This window comes from Pongo abelii, chromosome X (genome assembly GCF_028885655.2).
Source record: "Pongo abelii isolate AG06213 chromosome X, NHGRI_mPonAbe1-v2.0_pri, whole genome shotgun sequence".
Classification (NCBI taxonomy): domain Eukaryota; kingdom Metazoa; phylum Chordata; class Mammalia; order Primates; family Hominidae; genus Pongo; species Pongo abelii.
In genome coordinates this window covers 86,420,800-86,441,548 of record NC_072008.2, presented here as the reverse complement: position 1 = coordinate 86,441,548, position 20,749 = coordinate 86,420,800, and the positions used below count along the sequence as shown (strand labels likewise).

Sequence of the window (20,749 nt, the reverse complement as noted above, 5' to 3'; positions counted from 1 at the left end):
TCTTTTTTTCGGTTAGTCTGCCCATAGGTTCGTCAATTTTGTTTAACTTTTTAAAAAAGCAACTTTCTGTTTCATTGATCTTTTGTTTTGCTTTCTTCATTTCAAAATAATTTATTACTGCTCTTATATTTTTAATTTTCATTTTGTTTTGTTTTTGCTTTTGTTTTTGTTTTGTTCTGCAAGACAGAGTTTCGCTCTTAGTGCCCAGGCTGGAGTGCAATGGCGTGATCTCAGTTCACTGCAACCTCCGCCTCCTGGGTTCAAAGCGATTCTCCTGCCTTAGCCTCCCGAGTAGCTGAGATTACAGGCGCCCGCCACCATGCCCGGCTAATTTTTTGTATTTTTAGTAGAGACGGGGTTTCATCATGTTGGCTAGGCTGGTCTCAAACTCCTGACCTCAGGTGATCCACCCACCTCGGCCTCCCAAAGTGCTGGGGTTACAGGCGTGAGCCACCGCACCCGGCACATGTGCTTTTATAGTTTCCAAAATTCCTTATGTTATTGATTTCTAATTTTATTCCATTGTGTTCAGAGAGGATGCTTGATATTATTTCAATTTTAAAAATTGTTTTAAAACTTGTTTTGTGACCTAACATATGGTCTATTCTTGAGAATCATTTATGTGCTGAGGAAAAGAATGTGTATTCCGCAGCCGATGAATGAAGTGTTCTGTAAATATCTGTTAGAATCATTTGGTCTATATAGTGCAGATTAAGTCTAATGTTTCTTTTTTGATTTTCTGTCTGGAAGATCTGTACAATGCTGAGAGTGAGGTGTTGAGGTCTCCAGCTATGACTGTATGGGGACCTATCTGTCGCTTTAGCCCTAGTAATATTTGCTTTATAAATCCAGGTGCTCCAGGTTGGGTGCATAAATGTTTAACATTGTTAAAGCATCTTGCTGAATTGGCGACTTTATCATTATATAGTAACCACCTTTGTCTCTTGTTATAGTTTTGTCTTGAAATCTATTCTGTCTGATGTAAGTATAGCTACTCCTGTGCTTTTTCGGTTTCCATTGGCATGGAATATATATTTCCATCCCTTTATGTTCACTCTATGTGTGTCTTCATAGGTGAATTGTATTTCTTTCAGGCAACAGATCAATGGGTCTTGTATTTTTTATTATTACACTTTAAGTTCTGGGATACACATGCAAAACATGCAGATTAGTTACATAGGTATACATGTGCCATGGTGGTTTGCTGCACCCATCAAACCATCATCTACATTAGATATTTCTCCTAATGCTATCCCTTCCCTAGCGCCCCCACCCTCTGACAGGGCCCAGTGTGTGATGCTCCTCTCCCTGTGTCCATGTGTTGTCATTGTTCAACTCCCTCTTATGAGTAAGAACATGCAGTGTTTTGTTTTCTGTGCTTGTGTTAGTTTGCTGAGAATGATGGTTTCCAGCTTCATCCATGTCCCTGCAAAGGACATGAACTCATCCTTTTTTATGGCTGCATAGTATTCCATGGTGTATAGGCACCACATTTTCTTTATCCAGTCTACCATTGATGGACATTTGGGTTGGTTCCAAGTCTTTGCTATTGACAACAGTGCTGCATAAACATACAAGTGCATGTGTCTTTATAATAGAATGATTTATAATCCTTTGGGTATATACCTAGTAATGAGATTGCTGGGTCAAATGGTGTTTCTAGTTCTAGATCCTTGAGGAATTGCCACACTGGCTTCCACAACAGTTGAACTAATTTACAGTCTCACCAACAGTGCAAAAGTGTTCCTATTTCTCCACATCCTCTCCAGCATCTGTTGTTTCCTCACTTTTTAATGACCATCATTCTAACTGGCATGAAATGATATCTCATTGTGGTTTTGATTAGCATTTCTCTCATGACCAGTGATGATAAGCATTTTTGCATGTCTGTTGGCTGCATAAATTTTGTCTTTTGAGAAGTGTCTGTTCATATCCTTTGCCCATTTTTTGATGGGATTGTTTTTTTTTTCTTGTAAATTTGTTTTTCTTTGTAGATTCTAGATATTAGCCCTTTGTCAGATGGATAGATTGCAAAATTTTTCTCCCATTCTGTATGTTGCCTGTTCGCTCTAATGGTAGTTTCTTTTGCTGTGCAGAAGCTCTTTGTTTTAATTAGATCCCATTTGTCAATTTTGGCTTTTGTTGCCATTGCTTTTGGTGATTTAGTCATGAAATCTTTGCCTGTGCCTATGTCCTGAATGGTATTGCCTAGGTTTTCTTCTAGGGTTTTTATGGTTTTAGGTCTTACATTTAAGCCTTTAATCCATCTTGAATTAATTTCTGTATAACGTGTAAGGAAGGGATCCAGTTTCAGCTTTCTGCATATGGCTAGCCAGTTCTCCCAACACCATTTATTAAATAAAGAATCCTTTCCCAATTGCTTGTTTTTGTCACGTTTGTCAAAGATCAGATGGTTGTAGATGTGTGGTGTTATTTCTGAGGGTTCTGTTCTGTTCCATTGGTCTGTATATCTGTTTTGGTACCAGTACCATGCTGTTTTTGTTACTGTAGCCTAGTAATAGTTTGAAGTCAGGTAACGTGATGCATCCAGCTTTGTTCTTTTTGTTTAGGATTGTCTTGGCTATGCAGGTTCTTTTTTGGTTCCATGTGAAATTTAAAGTAGTTTTTTCCAGTTCAATGAAGAAAGTCAGTGGTAGCTTGATGGGGATAGCATTGAATCTATAAATTACTTTGGGCAGTATGGCCATTTTCATGATATTGATTCTTCCTATCTATGAGCATGGAATGTTTTTCCATTTGTTTGTGTCCTCTCTTATTTCCTTGAGTGGTGGTTTGTAGTTCTCTTTGAAGAGGTCCTTCACATCCCTTGTAAGTTGGATTCCTAGGTATTTTATTCTCTTTGTAGCAATTGTGAATGGGAGTTCACTCATGATTTGGCTCTCTCTTTGTCTGTTATTGGTGTATAGGAATGCTAGTGATTTTTGCACATCGATTTTGTATCCTGAGAATTTGCTGAAGTTGCTTATCAGCTTAAGGAGATTTTGGGCTGAGACGATGGGGTTTTCTAAATATACAGTCTTGTCATCTGCAAACAGAGACAATTTGACATCCTTTTTTCCTAATTAAATATATTTTATTTCTTTCTCTTGCCTGATTGCCCTAGCCAGAACTTCCAATACTATGTTGAATAGGAGTGGTGAGAGAGGGCATCCTTATCTTGTGCCGGTTTTCAAAGGGAATGCTTCCAGTTTTTGCCCACTTAGTATGATATTGGCTGTGGGTTTGTCATAAATAGATCTTATTATTTTTAGATACATTTCATCAATACCTAGTTTATTGAGAGTTTTTGGCATGAAGCTAAATGTCTTTTCCATATCAATTGAGATAATCACGTGGTTTTTGTCTTTGGTTCTGTTTATGTGATGGATTATGTTTATTGATTTGCTTATATTGAGCCATCCTGGCCTCCCAGGGATGAAGCCAACTTGATCGTGGTGGATAAGCTTTTTGATATGCTGCTGGATTCGGTTTGCCAATATTTTATTGAGGATTTTTGCATCGATGTTCACTAAGGATACTGTCTTATAATTTTCTATTTTGTTGTGTCTCTGCCAGGTTTTGGTATCAGGATGATGCTGACCTCATAAGATGAGTTAGGGAGGATTCCCTTTTTTTCTATTATTTGGAATAGTTTCAGAAGGAATGGTACCAGCTCCTCTTTGTACCTCTAGTAGAATTTGGCTGTGAATCCATCTGGTCCTGGACTTTTTTTCATTTGTAGGCTATGAATTGCTCCCTCAATTTCTGAGCTTGTTATTGGTCTATTCAGGGATTTGACTTCTTCCTGGTTTAGTCGTGGGAGGATGTATGTGTCCTGGAACTTATCCATTTCTTCTAGATTTCCTAGCTTATTGGCATAGAGGTGTTATAGTATTCTCTGATGGTAGCTTGTATTTCTGTGGGATCAGTTGTGATATCCCCTTTATCATTTTTTATTGTGTCTATTTGATTCTTCTCTCTTTTCTTCTTTATTAGTCTGGCTAGCAGTCTATCTATTTTGTTGATCTTTTCAAAAAACTAGCTCCTTGATTCATTGATTTTTTGAAGGGTTTTTTAATGTCTCTATCTCCATCAGTTCTGCTCTGATGTTAGTTATTTCTTGTCTTCTGCTAGCTTTTGAATGTGTTTGCTCTTGTTTCTCTAGTTCTTTTAGTTGTGATGTTAGGGTGTTGATTTTAGATCTTTCTTTCATTCTCTTGTGAGCATTTGGAGCTATAAATTTCCCTCTACATACTGCTTTAAATGTGTCCCAGAGATTCTGGTACATTGTGTCTTTGTTCCCCTTGGTTTTAAAGAACATCTTCATTTCTGCCCTCATTTCATTATTTACCCAGTAGTCATTCAGGAGCTGGTTGTTCCATTTCCATGTAGTTGTGCAGTTTTGAGTGAGTTTCTCAATCCTGAGTTATAATTTGATTTCACTGTGGTCTGAGAGACTGTTATGATTTTCATTCTTTTGCATTTGCTGAGGAGTGTTTTACTTCCAATTATGTGGTCAATTTTAGAATAAGTGTGATGTGGTGCTGAGAAGAATGTGTATTCTGTTGATTTGTGGTAGAGAGTTCTGTAGATGTCTTTTAGGTCCACTTGGTCCAGAGCTGAGTTCAAGTCCTGGATATCATTGTTAATTTCTGTCTCATTGATCTGTCTATTGTTGACAGTGGGGTGTTAAAGTCTCTCACTATTATTGTGTGAGAGTCCAAGTCTCTTTGTAGGTCTCTGAGAACTTGCTCTATCAATCTGGGTGCTCCTGTTTTGGGTGCATATATATTTAGGATAGTTAGCTCTTCTTGTTGCATTTATCCCTTTACTACTATGTAATGCTCCTCTTTGTCTGTCTTGATCTTTGTTGATTTAAAGTCTGTTTTATCAGAGACTAGGATTGCAACCTCTGCTTTTTTTTTTAAATTTCCATTTGCTACATAAATATTCCTCCATCCTTTTCTTTTGAGCCTATGTGTGTCTTTGCACGTGAGATGGGTCTCCTGAATACAGCACACAGATGGGTCTTGACTCTTTAACCAATTCTTCAGCCTGTGTCTTTTAATTTGCCCATTTAGCTGATTTACATTTAAGGTTAATATTGTTATGTGTCAATCTGATCCTGTCATTACGATGCTAGCTGGTTATTTTGCCCATTAGTTGATGCAGTTTCTTCATAGCGTCGATGGTCTTTACAATTTGGTATGTTTTTGCAGTGGCTGGCACCTGTTGTTCCTTTCCATGTTTAGTACTTCCTTCCGGAGCTTTTGTAAGGCAGGCCTGGTGGTGACAATATCTCAGCATGTACTTGTCTGAAAGGATTTTATTTCTCCTTCACTTATGAAGCTTACTGTGGCTGCATATGAAATTCTGGGTTGAAAATTCTTTTCTTTAAGAATGTTGAATATTGGTCCCCACTCTCTTCTGGCTTTTAGGGCTTCTGCTGACAGATCTGCTGTTAGTGTGATGGGTTCCCCTTGTGGGTAACCTGACCTTTCTCTCTAAGGTCTGGCTGCCATTAACATTTTTTTCTTCATTTCAACCTTGGTGAATCTGATGATTATGTGTCTGGGGTTGCTCTTCTTGAGGAAAATGTTTGTGTTGTTCTCTGTATTTCCTGAATTTGAATGTTGACCTGTCTTTCTAGGTTGGGGAAGTTCTCCTGGATAATATCCTTAACGGTGTTTCCAACTTGGTTCCATTCTCCTCATCACTTTCAGGTACACCAATCAAACATGGATTTGGCCTTTCCACATAGTCCCATATTTCTTGGAGGCTGTGTTCGTTTCTTTTCACTCTTTTTTCTCTAACCTTGTCTTTTTGCTTTATTTCATTGAGTTGATCTTTGATCTCTGATATCATTTCTTCCACTTGATCGATTTGGCAATTGATACTTGTGTATGCTTCAAGAAGTTCTTGTGCTATGTTTTTCAGCTCCATCAGGTCATTTATGTTCTTCTCTAAACTGGTTATTCTAGTTAGCAATTCATCTAACCTCTTTTCAAGGTTCTTAGCTTCCTTGGATTGGGTTAGAAAATGCTCCTTTAGCTCAAAGGAGTTTGTTATTACCCACCTTCTGAAGCCTACTTCTGTCAATTCATCAAACTCATTCTCCGTCCGGTTTTGCTCCCTTACTGGCAAAACGTTGTGCCTTTGGAGGAAGAGAGGTGTTCTGCATTTTGAAATTTTCAGCCTTTTTGCACTGGTTTTTCCTCATCTTCGTGGATTTATCTACCTTTGGTCTTTGATGTTGGTGACTTTCAAATGGGTTTTCTGTGTGTACATCCTTTTTGTTGATGTTGATGCTATTCCTTTCTGTTTGTTAATTTTCCTTCTAACAGTCAGACTCCTCTGCTGCAAGTCAGCTGGAGTTTGCTGGAGGTCCACTCCAGACCCTGTTTGCCTGGGTATCACCAGTGGAGGTTCCAGAACAGCAAAGATTGCTGCCTGTTCCTTCCTCTGGAAGCTTCGTCTTGGAGGGGCACCTGCCAGATGCCAGTGAGAGCTCTCCTGTATAGGTGTCTGTTGGCCTCTACTGGGGGATGTCTCCCAGTCAGGATACACGGGGGTTAAGGACCCATTTGAGGAGGCAGCCTGTCCCTTATCAGAGCTTAAACACTGTTCTGGGAGATCTGATGCTCTCTTAAGAGCTGTCATGCAGGGACGTTTAAGTCTCCTGAAGCTGTGCCCACAGCTGTTCCTTCCCCCAAGTGCTCTGTCCCAGGGAGAAGAGGGTTTTATCTATATGTCTCTGACTTGGGCGGCTGCCTTTTTTTCAGAGATGACCTGCCAAGAGAGGAAATATCTAGAGAGGCAGCCTGGCCACAGCAGCCTTGCTGAGCTGAGGTGGGCTCTTCCCAGTTCGAACTTCCATGTGGCTTTGTTTACATGGTGAGGGTAAAACTGTCTACTCAAGCCTCAGCAATGGTGGACGCTCCTCCCCCCACCAAGCTTGAGCATCCCAGGTTGATTTCAGACTGCTAACAGTGAGAATTTCAAGCAGTGGATCTTAGCTTGCTCTGCTCCATGAGGGTGGGACCCACCAAGCCAGGCACCAGAGGGAATCTCCTGGTCTGCCAGTTGTGAAGACCATGGGAAAAGCGCAGAATCTGGGCTGGAGTGCACTGTGGTTCTCGGTACAGTCTCTTATGGCTCCCTTTGGCTAGAAAAGGGAAATCCCCTGACCCCTTGCACTTCCCGGGTAAGGCGATGCCCCATTCTGCTTCAGCTCACCCTGCGTGGGCTGCATTCACTGTCCAACCAGTCCCAATGAGGTGAACTTGATACCTCAGTTGGAAATGCAGAAATCACCTGCCTTCTGCATCAGTCTCGCTGGGAACTGCAGACAAGAGCTGTTCCTATTCAGCCATCTTGCCGGCAAGTCCCCTGGGTCTTGTTTTTTCATTCATTCAGCTACTCCATGTCTTTTGATGGGAGAGTTTAGTCCATTGATATTCAGTGTTATTATTGATAAGTAAATACTCACCCTGCCATTTTGTTATTTGTTTTCTGGTTGTTTCTTGGTGTTCTCTTCTTTCTTTCTCTCCTTTCTGTCTTCCTTTAGTGAAGGTGATTTTCTCTTCTGATATAATTAAGTTTCTTGTTTCTTATTTTTTATGTATCCATTGTATTTTTTTGTTTGAAGTTATCATGAGGCTTGCAAATACTATGTAATATCCAATTGCTTTAAGCTGATAATAGCTTAATGTTGTTTGCATCAACAAATAAACAGTTAAAAAACTAATAAAAACTTTACACCTTAACTTCATTCCCTCGCTTTTTAGCTTATTGTTGCTTCTATTTATATCTTATTGTATTGTCTATGTCTTGAAAAGTTGTCATAGTCATTATTTTTTATTGATTCATCATTTAATCTTTCTATTTAGCAAGAGTAGTATACACACCACAGTTATGGTGTTATAACATTTTGTGTTTTTCTGTTTACTTACTATGACCAGTGAGATATGTACCTTCAGGTGATTACTTATTGTTCATTAACATCCTTTTCTTTCTGATTGAAGTACTCCCTTTAGCATTTCTTGTAGGACACGTCCGGTGTTGAAATCACTCATCTTTTGTTTTTCTGGAAAAATCTTTATTTCTCCTTCATACTTAAAGGATATTTTTACTGGATATGCTATTCTAGGATAAAAGTTTTTTTTTTCCTTCAGTACTTTAAATATGTCATGCCACTCTCTCCTGGCATGTGAGGTTTCCACTGAAAAATCTGCTGCAAGATTTATTGGAGCTCCACTGTATTAAATATGTTATCTGTTTATTTTCTCTTGCTGCCTTTAGGATTCCTTCTTCATCCTTCGTATTTGGGAGTTTGACTATTAAATGCCTGAGGTAGTCTTCTTTGAGTTAAATCTGCTTGGTGTTGTATAACCTTCTTCTGCTTAGATATTAATACCATTCTCTTGGTTTCATAAGTTCTATGATATTATCCCTTTGAATCAATTTTCTACCCACATCTCTTTCTCTGCCTCCTCCTTAAAGTCAATAACTCTTAGATTTGCCCTTTTGGGGCTGTTTTCTAAATCCTGAGGATGTGCTTTATGGTTTTTTATTCTTTTTTTCCTTTGTCTCCTCTTACTGTATAATTTTGAATACCCTGTCCTCAAGTTCACTAATTGTTTCTTCTGGTTGATCAGTTCTGCTATTAAAAGATTTTGGAGGGAGGAGCCAAGATGGCCGAATAGGAACAGCTCCAGTCTACAGCTCCCAGCGTGAGCGATGCAGAAGATGGGTGATTTCTGCATTTCCATCTGAGGTACCATGTTCATCTCACTAGGGAGTGCCAGACAGTGGGCGCAGGTCAGTGGGTGAGTGCACTGTGAGCCAGCCAAAGCAGGGGCGAGGCATTGCCTCACTCGGGAAGTGCAAGGGTCAGGGAGTTCCCTTTCCAGGGGTGACAGACGGCACCTGGAAAATCGGGCCACTCCCACCCGAATACTGTGCTTTTCCGACGGGCTTAGGAAACGGTGCCCCAGGAGATTATAGACCGCACCTGGCTCAGAGGGTCCTATGCCCACGGAGTCTCACTGATTGCTAGCACAGCAGTCTGAGATCAAAGAGCAAGTCGACAGCGAGGCTGGGGGAGGGGCGCCCGCCATTGCCCAGGCTCGCTTAGGTAAACAAAGCAGCCTGGAAGCTTGAACTCGGTGGAGCCCACCACAGCTCAAGGAGGCCTGCCTGCCTCTGTAGGCTCCACCTCTGGGGGCAGGGCACAGACAAACAAAAAGACAGCAGTAACCTCTGCAGACTTAAATGTCCCTGTCTGACAGCTTTGACGAGAGCAGTGGTTCTCCCAGCACGCAGCTGGAGATCTGAGAACGGGCAGACTGCCTCCTCAAGTGGGTCCCTGACCCCTGACCCCCAAGCAGCCTAACTGGGAGGCACCCCTCAGCAGGGGCAGGCTGACACCTCACACAGCCGGCCAGGTACTCCAGCAGACCTGCAGCTGAGGGTCCTGTCTGTTAGATGGAAAACTAACAGAAAGGACATCCACACCAAAAACCCCTCTGTACATCACTATCATCAAAGACCAAAAGTAGATAAAACCACAAAGATGGGGAAAAAACAGGGCAGAAAAACTGGAAACTCTAAAAAGCAGAGTACCTCTCCTCCTCCAAAGCAATGCAGTTCCTCACCAGCAACGGAACAAAGCTGGACGGAGAATGACTTTGACGAGCTGAGAGAAGAAGGCTTCAGACGATCAAATTACTCCGAGCTACAGGAGGATATTCAAACCAAAGGCAAAGAAGTTGAAAACTTTGAAAAAAATTTAGAAGAATGTATAACTAGAATAACCAATACAGAGAAGTGCTTAAAGGAGCTGATGGAGCTGAAAACCAAGGCTCAAGAACTACGTGAAGAATGCAGAAGCCTCAGGAGCCGATGCGATCAAATGGAAGAAAGGGTATCAGCCCTGGAAGATGAAACGAATGAAATGAAGCGAGAAGGGAAGTTTAGAGAAAAAAGAATAAAAAGAACTGTGCAAAGCCTCCAAGAAATCTGGGACTATGTCAAAAGACCAAATCTACATCTGATTGGTGTACCTGAAAGTGACGGGGAGAATGGAAACAAGTTGGAAAACACTCTGCAGGATATTATCCAGGAGAACTTCCCCAATCTAGCAAGGCAGGCCAACATTCAGATTCAGGAAATACAGAGAACGCCACAAAGATACTCCTCGAGAAGAGCAACTCCAAGACACATAATTGTCAGATTCACCAAAGTTGAAATGAAGGAAAAAATGTTAAGGGCAGCCAGAGAGAAAGGTCGGGTTACCCTCAAAGGGAAGCCCATCAGACTAACAGCGGATCTCTCGGCAGAAACCCTACAAGCCAGAAGAGAGTGGGGGGCAATATTCAACATTCTTAAAGAAAAGAATTTTCAACCCAGAATTTCATATCCGGCCAAACTAATCTTCATTAGTGAAGGAGAAATAAAATACTTTACAGACAAGCAAATGCTGAGAGATTTTGTCACCACCAGGCCTGCCCTAAAAGAGCTCCTGAAGGAAGCGCTAAACATGGAAAGGCACAACCGGTACCAGCCACTGCAAAATCATGCCAAAATGTAAAGACCATCGAGACTAGGAAGAGACTGCATCAACTAACGAGCAAAATAACCAGCTAACATCATAATGACAGGATCAGATTCACACATAACAATATTAACTTTAAATGTAAATGGACTAAATGCTCCAATTAAAAGACACAGACTGGCAAATTGGATAAAGACTCAAGACCCATCAGTGTGCTGTATTCAGGAAACCCATCTCACGTGCAGAGACACACATAGGCTCAAAATAAAAGGATGGAGGAAGATCTACCAAGGAAATGGAAAACAAAAAAAGGCAGGGGTTGCAATCCTAGTCTCTGATAAAACAGACTTTAAACCAACAAAGATCAAAAGAGACAAAGAAGGTCATTACATAATGGTAAAGGGATTAATTCAACAAGAAGAGCTAACTATCCTAAATATATATGCACCCAATACAGGAGCACCCAGATTCATAAAGCAAGTCCTGAGTGACCTACAAAGAGACTTAGACTCCCACACATTAATAATGGGAGACTTTAACACCCCACTGTCAACATTAGACAGATCAACGAGACAGAAAGTCAACACGGATACCCAGGAATTCAACTCAGCTCTGCACCAAGCGGACCTAATAGACATCTACAGACCTCTCCACCCCAAATCAACAGAATATACATTTTTTTCAGCACCACCACATCTATTCCAAAACTGACCACATACTTGGAAGTAAAGCTGTCCTCAATAAATGTAAAAGAACAGAAATTATAACAAACTATCTCTCAGATCACATTGCAATCAAGCTAGAACTCAGGATTAAGAATCTCACTCAAAACCGCTCAACTACATGGAAACTGAACAACCTGCTCCTGAATGACTACTGGGTACATAACGAAACGAAGGCAGAAATAAAGATGTTCTTTGAAACCAACGAGAACCAAGACACAACATACCAGAATCTCTGGGATGCATTCAAAGCAGTGTGTAGAGGGAAATTTATAGCACTAAATGCCCACAAGAGAAAGCAGGAAAGATCCAGAATTGACACCCTAACATCACAATTAAAAGAACTAGAAAAGCAAGAGCAAACACATTCAAAAGCTAGCAGAAGGCAAGAAATAACTAAAATCAGAGCAGAACTGAAGGAAATAGAGACACAAAAAACCCTTCAAAAAATTAATGAATCCAGGAGCTGGTTTTTTGAAAGGATAAACAAAATTGATAGACTGCTAGCAAGATTAATAAAGAAAAAGAGAAGAATCAAATAGATGCAATAAAAAATGATAAAGGGGATATCACCACCGATCCCACAGAAATACAAACTACCATCAGAGAATACTACAAACACCTCTATGCAAATAAACTAGAAAATCTAGAAGAAATGGATAAATTCCTCAACACATACACCCTCCCAAGACTAAACCAGGAAGAAGTTGAATCTCTGAATAGACCAATAACAGGAGCTGAAATTGTGGCAATAATCAATAGCTTACCAACCAAAAAAGTCCAGGACCAGACGGGTTCACAGCCGAATTCTACCAGAGGTACAAGGAGGAACTGGTACCATTCCTTCTGAAACTATTCCAATCAATAGAAAAAGAGGGAATCCTCCCTAACTCATTTTATGAGGCCAGCATCATCCTGATACCAAAGCCTGGCAGAGACACAACAAAAAAAGAGAATTTTAGACCAATATCCTTGATGAACATTGATGCAAAAATCCTCAATAAAATACTGGCAAAGAGAATCCAGCAGCACATCAAAAAGCTTATCCACCATGATCAAGTGGGCTTCATCCCTGGGATGCAAGGCTGGTTCAATATATGCAAATCAATAAATGTAATCCAGCATATAAACAGAACCAAAGACAAAAACCACATTATCTCAATAGATGCAGAAAAGGCCTTTGACAAAATTCAACAGCCCTTCATGATAAAAACTCTCAATAAATTAGGTATTCATGGGATGTATCTCAAAATAATAAGAGCTATCTATGACAAACCCACAGCCAATATCATACTGAATGGGCAAAAACTGGAAGCACTCCCTTTGAAAACTGGCACAAGACAGGGATGCCCTCTCTCACCACTTCTATTCAACATAGTGTTGGAAGTTCTGGCCAGGGCAATTAGGCAGGAGAAGGAAATAAAGGGTATTCAATTAGGAAAAGAGAAAGTCAAATTGTCCCTGTTTGCAGATGACATGATTGTATATCTAGAAAACCCCATTGTCTCAGCCCAAAATCTCCTTAAGCTGATAAGCAACTTCAGCAAAGTCTCAGGATACAAAATCAAAGTACAAAAATCACAAGCATTCTTATACATCAATAACAGACAAACAGAGAGCCAAATCATGAGTGAACTCCCATTCACAATTGCTTCAAAGAGAATAAAATACCTAGGAATCCAACTTACAAGGGATGTGAAGGACCTCTTCAAGGAGAACTACAAACCACTGCTCAAGGAAATAAAAGAGGATACAAACAAATGGAAGAACATTCCATGCTCATGGGTAGGAAGAATCAATATCGTGAAAATGGCCATCCTTCCCAAGATAATTTAGAGTTTCAATGCCATCCCCATCAAGCTACCAATGACTTTCTTCACAGAATTGGAAAAAACTACTTTAAAGTTCATATGGAACCAAAAAAGAGCCCGCATCGCCAAGTCAATCCTAAGCCAAAAGAACAAAGCTGGAGGCATCACACTACCTGACTTCAAACTATACTGCAAGGCTACAGTAACCAAAACAGCATGGTACTGGTACCAAAACAGAGATATGGATCAATGGAACAGAACAGAGCCCTCAGAAATAATGCCACATATCTACAACTATCTGATCTTTGACAAACCTGAGAAAAATAAGAAATGGGGAAAGGATTCCCTATTTAATAAATGGTGCTGGGAAAACTGGCTAGCCATATGTAGAAAGCTGAAACTGGATCCCTTCCTTACACCTTATACAAAAATCAATTCAAGATGGATTAAAGACTTAAATGTTAGACCTAAAACCATAAAAACCCTAGAAGAAAACCTAGGCATTACCATTCAGGACATAAGCATGGGCAAGGACTTCATGTCTAAAACACCAAAAGCAATGTCCACAAAAGCCAAAATTGACAAATGGGATCTAATTAAACTAAAGAGCTTCTGCACAGCAAAAGAAACTACCATCAGAGTGAACAGGCAACCTACAAAATGGGAGAAAATTTTCGCAATCTACTCATCTGACAAAGGGCTAATATCCAGAATCTACAATGAACTCCAACAAATTTACAAGAAAAAAACAAACAACCCTGTCAAAAAGTGGGCGAAGGACATGAACAGACACTTCTCAAAAGAAGACATTTATGCAGCCAAAAAACACATGAAAAAATGCTCATCATCACTGGCCATCAGAGAAATGCAAATCAAAACCACAATGAGATACCATCTCACACCAGTTAGAATGGCAATCATTAACAGGTCAGGAAACAACAGGTGTTGGAGAGGATGTGGAGAAATAGGAACACTTTTACACTATTGGTGGGACTGTAAACTAGTTCAACCCTTGTGGAAGTCAGTGTGGCGATTCCTCAGGGATCTAGAACTAGAAATGCCATTCGACCCAGCCATCCCATTACTGGGTATATACCCAAAGGACTATAAATCATGCTGCTATAAAGACACATGCACACGTATGTTTATTGCGGCATTATTCACAATAGCAAAGACTTGGAACCAACCCAAATGTCCAACAATGATAGACTGGATTAAGAAAATGTGGGACATATACACCATGGAATACTATGCAGCCATAAAAAATGATGAGTTCATGTCCTTTGTAGGGACATGGATGAAATTGGAAATCATCATTCTCAGTAAACTATCACAAGAACAAAAAACCAAAGACCGCATATTCTCACTCATAGGTGGGAATTGAACAATGAGAACACATGGACACAGGAAGAGGAACATCACACTTCGGGGACTGTTGTGGGGTGGGGGGAGGGGGGAGGGATAGCATTGGGAGATATATCTAATGCTAGATGACGAGTTAGTGGGTGCAGCGCACCAGCATGGCACATGTATACATATGTAACTTACCTGCACATTGTGCACATGTACCATAAAACCTAAAGTATAATAATAATAATAATAATAATAATAATAAAAGATTTTGATATGTTCTTCAGTATACCAATTGCATTTCTCAGCTTCAGAATTTATGCTGGAAACCTTTTAATTACTTCAGTCTGTTAAATTTATCTGATAGAATTCTGAATTCCTTCTCTGTGTTATCTTAAATTTCTTTGGCTTCCTCAACACAGTTACTATTTTGAATTCTCTGTCCTAAAGTTCACATACAGATATGTTTCTCCAGGATTGGTCCCTGATTCCTTATTTAGTTCATTTGGGGAGGTCATGTTTTCCTGGGTGGTGTTGATGCTAATAGATGTTATGTAGTGTCTGGGCATTGAAGAGTTTGGTATTTATTGTTGTCTTCATTGTCTGGGCTTGTTTGCACCCATCCTTCTTTGGAACACTTTCCAGATATTCAAAAGTACTTGGGTGTTGTGTTCCAAGCTGTATCTGTTTTGGGATGCTTCCAAAGCCCAGTAACACTTTGGTTCCTGAAAACTAGTAAAAGTACCACCTTGATGACCTTGGACAAGATCTGGGAGAATATTCTGTGCTACCAGGCAGAGACACTTGTTTTCTTCCCTTACTTTCTCCTAAACAAAAGTAGTCTCTCTCTGTCTCTGTTTTGCATCACTTGAAGCTGGGGATAGAGCGAAATAAGCACTCTTGTGGCCACTGCCACTATAACTGAGCTGGGTCAGACTTGTAGCCAGCACAGCATTGGGTCTCTCCCAAAGCTTGCAATAACCACTCCCTTGCTACTGCCTATGTTCATTTAAGGCCCTGGGGCTCTACAATCAGCAGATGGCAAGGCCAGCCAGGCCTGTGTCCTTCCCTGCAGGGTGAAGACTTCCCCCAGGCACTGGGTGAATCCAGAGGTGCTATCTGGGAGTCAGGGACTAGATTCAAAAACCATGGAAGCCTACCTGGTATTCTATTGTACTGTGACTGAACTGGCACTCAAACCATAAGATGCAGTACTTCCCACTCTTCCCTCTCCTTTTCAAAGGTAGAGGAACCTCTCCTGGTAGCTACCACCATCCCAGGCCATGGGGAGTTCTGCCAGACTACCACTGATGTTCTCTTAAGGCCCATGGGCTCTTCAGTCAGCTTGTGATGAATTCTGCCTGGCCTGAGACTCACCCTTCAGGGCAGTGGGCTCCCCTCTGACCCAGGGCAAGTCCAGAGATGCTGACTAAGAGTCAAGTCCTGAAATCAGGGATCCCAGGGGCCTGCTTGATGCACTCTCCCCCCGTGGCCATGCTGGTAACTAAGGTGCAAGACAAAATTCCCTTTACTTTTCCATCTGCTTTTCTCAAGCAGAAGGAGTTTTGCACTGTATCCACCACAGCTGGTCATATGCTGAATCTCACCTGAAGGCAGAAAGTCTCAGAGGCTCACCCAAGGCCTTGATGTAGTACCAGGTAATCGCTACTGGTTGTTTAGGGATAAAGGGCTTTTCAGTTAGTGGGTGATGAATGCTGACAGACTGAGTCCTTCCCTTTTTTTTTTTTTTGAGACAGAGTCTTGCTCTGTCGCCAAGGCTGGAGTGCAGTAGCGCGATCTCGCCTCACTGCAAGCTCCGTCTCCCGGGTTCACGCCATTCTCCTGCCTCAGCCTCCCGAGTAGCAGGGACTATAGGCACCCGCCACCATGCCTGGCTAATTTTTGTATTTTTAGTAGAGACGGGGTTTCACCGTGTTAGCCAGGATGGTCTCGATCTCCTGACCTCGTGATCCGCCCGCCTCGGCCTCCCAAAGTGCTGGGATTACAGGCGTGAGTCACCGCGCCTGGCCCTGAGTCCTTCCCTTTAAGGCAGCAGGTTCCCTTCTGGCTCAAGGTATGTCTGGAAATGTTATCTGGGAACTAGGGCCAGAAACAGTGACCTCACAACTCTGGTGCGCTATCTTGCTGTGACTGAGCTGGTATCCAAGATACAAGACAAAGTCCTCCTCATTCTTTCCTCTCCTCTCCTCATGCGGAAAGAAGAGGTCTCTTTTAAGACTGCCAGCTATGCAGCCTGGGGTTAGGGGAGGGCTGATGCCAATATTCCCTTGACTGCTCCAGCTGGTGTCTCAGTAGGTTGCAAGCTACCCAGTCCACTGTCTCTGGGCTCAATTCAGCCCTAGGACTTGCCTAAGAGTTGCAATCCTTATGTCATAGACTGTCTTTCAAGTTTACTTGCAGACATAGGTTGCTGGAGCCCTCCGTGATGAGGTTTGCAGGAAATCAAGCCTTGACCACTAGGATCCACAATTCCCCTCTGACTAGGGCTGGTTTAAATGCTCCCTCTGTGGACAGGCATCAGCTGAGTTTGGTTCAGTTCTCCTTTCTGCTATGACGGAATAGCACTGAGCTCAGTGCCTCACTGTTGCTGTACTCTTCCTCCTGCAGTGTGGAGTTGCTCCCTGCACCGTGCAGCTTCTGCTGGGGTAGTGGCAGAGGGGCAGTATTAGCAATTCAAGACTGCTTTTTCTATCTCTTCAGTGCCTCTTTCAGCAATACAGAGTTAAAACCAGGTACTGTGACAGCTCACCTGATTTTTGCTTCTTATGAAGATGTTTTTTTCTGTGTAGATAGTTGTTCAATTACTGTCCTTGCGGGGAAGATAATTGATGGAGCTTTCCATTCTGCCATCTTACTCTGCCTCTTTGTGAGTTAGTTTTTAAGATAAGGTGTAAGTTAAGGTCAAGGTTCATTGTTGCCTATGGGTATCCAGTTGTTCCAGTATCATTTGTTGAAAAGACTACCCTTCATTGATTTGTGTTTGCACCTTTACCAAAAGTCAGTTGCCTATGCACCTATTCTTCTGCCAAACCGGACTGCTTTGATTACTGTGGCTATAGTAAACCTTAACATGATATGAAGCGATTCTTCCTGCTTTGTTCTTCTTTTTGAAATTGCTTTAGCTATTCTAGAACCTGTGCATTTTCATAGGAATTTTAGAATATGTCTATGTCTATGTCTACAAAAGCTTGAAATTTTAATAAGAATTACATTAAATCTATAGACCAATTCGGAGAGAATTGACATCTTTTATATACTGAGTTTTTCATCCTGTGAGTATGATATGTCTCTCCATTTCTTTTTTTATGTTCTTCATCAATAGTTTATAATTTTAAGCATATAGAACTTGTACATATTTTAAGTATATACCTAAATGTTTTATTTTCTTTGTAACAATTGTAAATGATATTGTGTTTTTAATTTTACTTTCCACCTGTTCATAGTATATAGAAGTGAAATTAACTTTTGTATGTTGGTCTTGTATCTTCCAAACTTACTGAACACACTTATTAGTTCTAGAGGTTTTTTAATAGACTTCACTGGATTTTCTATGTAAACAATCATATCATCTGCAAATAGGGACAATTTTATTCCTTTCCTTCCAACTGCATACCTTTTATTTCTTTTTCTTGTCTTATTGTGCTGACTAAAACTCCCCACACAGTGTTAAGAAAGAGTGGTGAGAGCATACATCTTTCCCATTTTAGGGGGAAAGCATTCAGTCTTTCACCATTTAATATGATGTTAACAATAGGATTTTTTACATGTTCTTTATCAAGTTGAAGTAATTTCTCTCTATTGCTAACTGGCTAACTGGCTGAGAGTTTTTATCATCAATATCTGTGGCATTTTGTCAAATGTGCCTTCCATATATGTTAATATGATCACATGATTTTTCTTCTTTCACCTGTTGATAAATATTGCACCTACTATGTACCCACAAACAATTAAAAATAAAAAAATTAAAATGATGGATTACTTTAATTGAGCCAAATGTTCAACCAGTCTTGCATACCTGGAATAAATCACACTTTGTCATTTTATGTAATTTATTTTATACATTGTTGGATTAGGTTTGCCAAAGTTTTATCAAAAATTTCTACTTCTAAGTTCTTGATAGATATTGGTCTGTAGTTTTCTTATTTTATACTATCTTTGTCTGGTTTTGGTAGCAGGGTAATACTGGCCTTGTAAAATTAGGAAATGTTATATCTTTGAATTTTTGGAAGGCATCATGTAGAATTTATTTTAATTATGTTTTAAGTGTTTAGTAGCAGGGATTATTCATCATGGTTGAGATTTTAGAGTGTGTGATTTTTAGGAAACTGGTCCATTTCTTATAACTGGTAAAATTTATGAGTGTAAAGTTGTTCATATTCCTCCCTTATTACCCTTTCATTAACTGCAACATCTGTAGTGCTATCTCCTGTTTCATTCCCCATATTGGTTACTTGTGCAATCTGTTTTTGTTTTTGTCAGCCTTGCTAGAGGTTTATCAAGCTTATAATTTGAGAATCAGCTTTTAATTGTATCATTTTTTCCAATGTTTTTCTGTTTTCAACTTCATTGATTTCTCCCTTTCTCTGTATTATTTCATAATCTTTCTGCATGCTTTGTGTTTGTCTTTTTTCTTTTTTCTAGCTTGTTGAAAGTATTAGAATATTAATTTGAGACTTGCTTCTTATTTAATGTAATCATTTCATGCTATGAACTTCTCTCTGAGCACTGCTTTAGCTGCATCTCCTATATTTTGATGTGTTTATTTTATTGTTTAGTTTCCCTAGAGACTTTCTCTTTGACTGATGGGCTATATAAAGGTGTTTTGTTTAATTTTGAAGTATTTGGATATTTTCCTGTTTTGTTTTATTATTGATTTCTAATTTGATTTCATTATTGTCAGAGAACATATCTGTATCATTTCAATTGTTTTATATGTATTGAGGTGTCTTATGATGCTGGGTATGGTATATCTTGATGAATGTTCAATGAATGCTTAAAAATGTGTATTCTGATGTTTTCATGTGGAGTGTTAAATCTATATAAATTAGATCCTGTTGGTTTATTGTATTGTTCAGCTCTTTTATATCTTTGATGACTTTCTATCTAGTAGTTCTATCAGTTGCTGTGAAGAATATGTGGAAGTCCCCAACTATACAGATCCATAAGTATAGTTGGGGACTTCAACATACTCTTTCTCCCTTTGGGTCTATCAGATTTTGCTTCATGCATTTGCTTCATTTATTTGTTTTGGGGCACTATTGTTTAATCCATGCACATTTAGGATCATTATGTCTTCAGGGTGAATTGATCCTTTTATCATTATTTAAAGTCCCTCTATCTCTAGTAATTTATTTGCCCTGAAGTTGACTTGATTGGATACTATGTATTAATTCCTGCCTTTTTAAAATTAGTGTTTACTTGGTGTGTCTTTTTCCGTTCTTTTATGTTTAACCTACCCATTACTGAATTTGACAAGTGTTTCTTGCAAACAGTATATCATTGGGTAATGTTTGTTTGTTTCCTTCCAGTCTCTGTCTTTTGATTCCTGTATTTAGACTGTTTACATTTAAGGTTATTATTGATATGTTAGAACTTAAGTCTGCCATTTTATTATTTGTTTTCTGTTTGTTTCCTCTGGATCTCATTCCTCTCTTTCTCTTTTCTTGCCTTCCTGTTGGTTACTTGAACATATTTTAGAATTCTATCTTGAGTCATTTATAGTGTTTTTGTTTTTGAGTGTATATTTTGTATAGTTTTCATAGAGGTTGCTGTAGGTATTACAGTACACATATGTGACTTATCACAGTCTCCTGGTTTCAACATTTTACCACTTTTAGTATAGTGGGGAAACCGTACTTCCATTAAGGTCCCTTTACCTTTCCCACTTTTTAAATACTATTGCCTTTAACATCAGATAATGCTATTTTTTGTTTCAATCATCAACTATAATTTATAAACTATAAACTCACAAGGAAAAAGAGAATTTATTGCACTTACCCACATTTACTTTTAACAGCTTTAGTAAGAAATCATACAGATGCCATATAATTCACTCATTTAAAGTGTAAAATTCAACGTTTTTAGTATAACAGGGTTATGCAACATTCACCCCGTCTTAGTTTATTTCTATTGCTGTAACAAAATACTTGAGACTGAGTACATTATCAAGACAAGAAATTTACTTAGCTCACAGTTCTGGAGGCTGGAAAATTCAAGATCAGGTGGCTGCATCTGGTGAGAGCCTTGTGCTGCTTCATAGTTTAGCAGAAAAGTGGAAGGGGAATTGGGTA

At 39.8% G+C, this 20,749-nt stretch overlaps 1 protein-coding gene across 8 annotated transcripts in view; it reads left to right on the top strand.

Moving 5' to 3' along the window:
* The window catches only part of HMGN5 (high mobility group nucleosome binding domain 5), an 88,182-nt gene that overhangs the window by 45,288 nt on the left and 22,145 nt on the right, over positions 1-20,749 (top strand). The window lies entirely within an intron of this gene.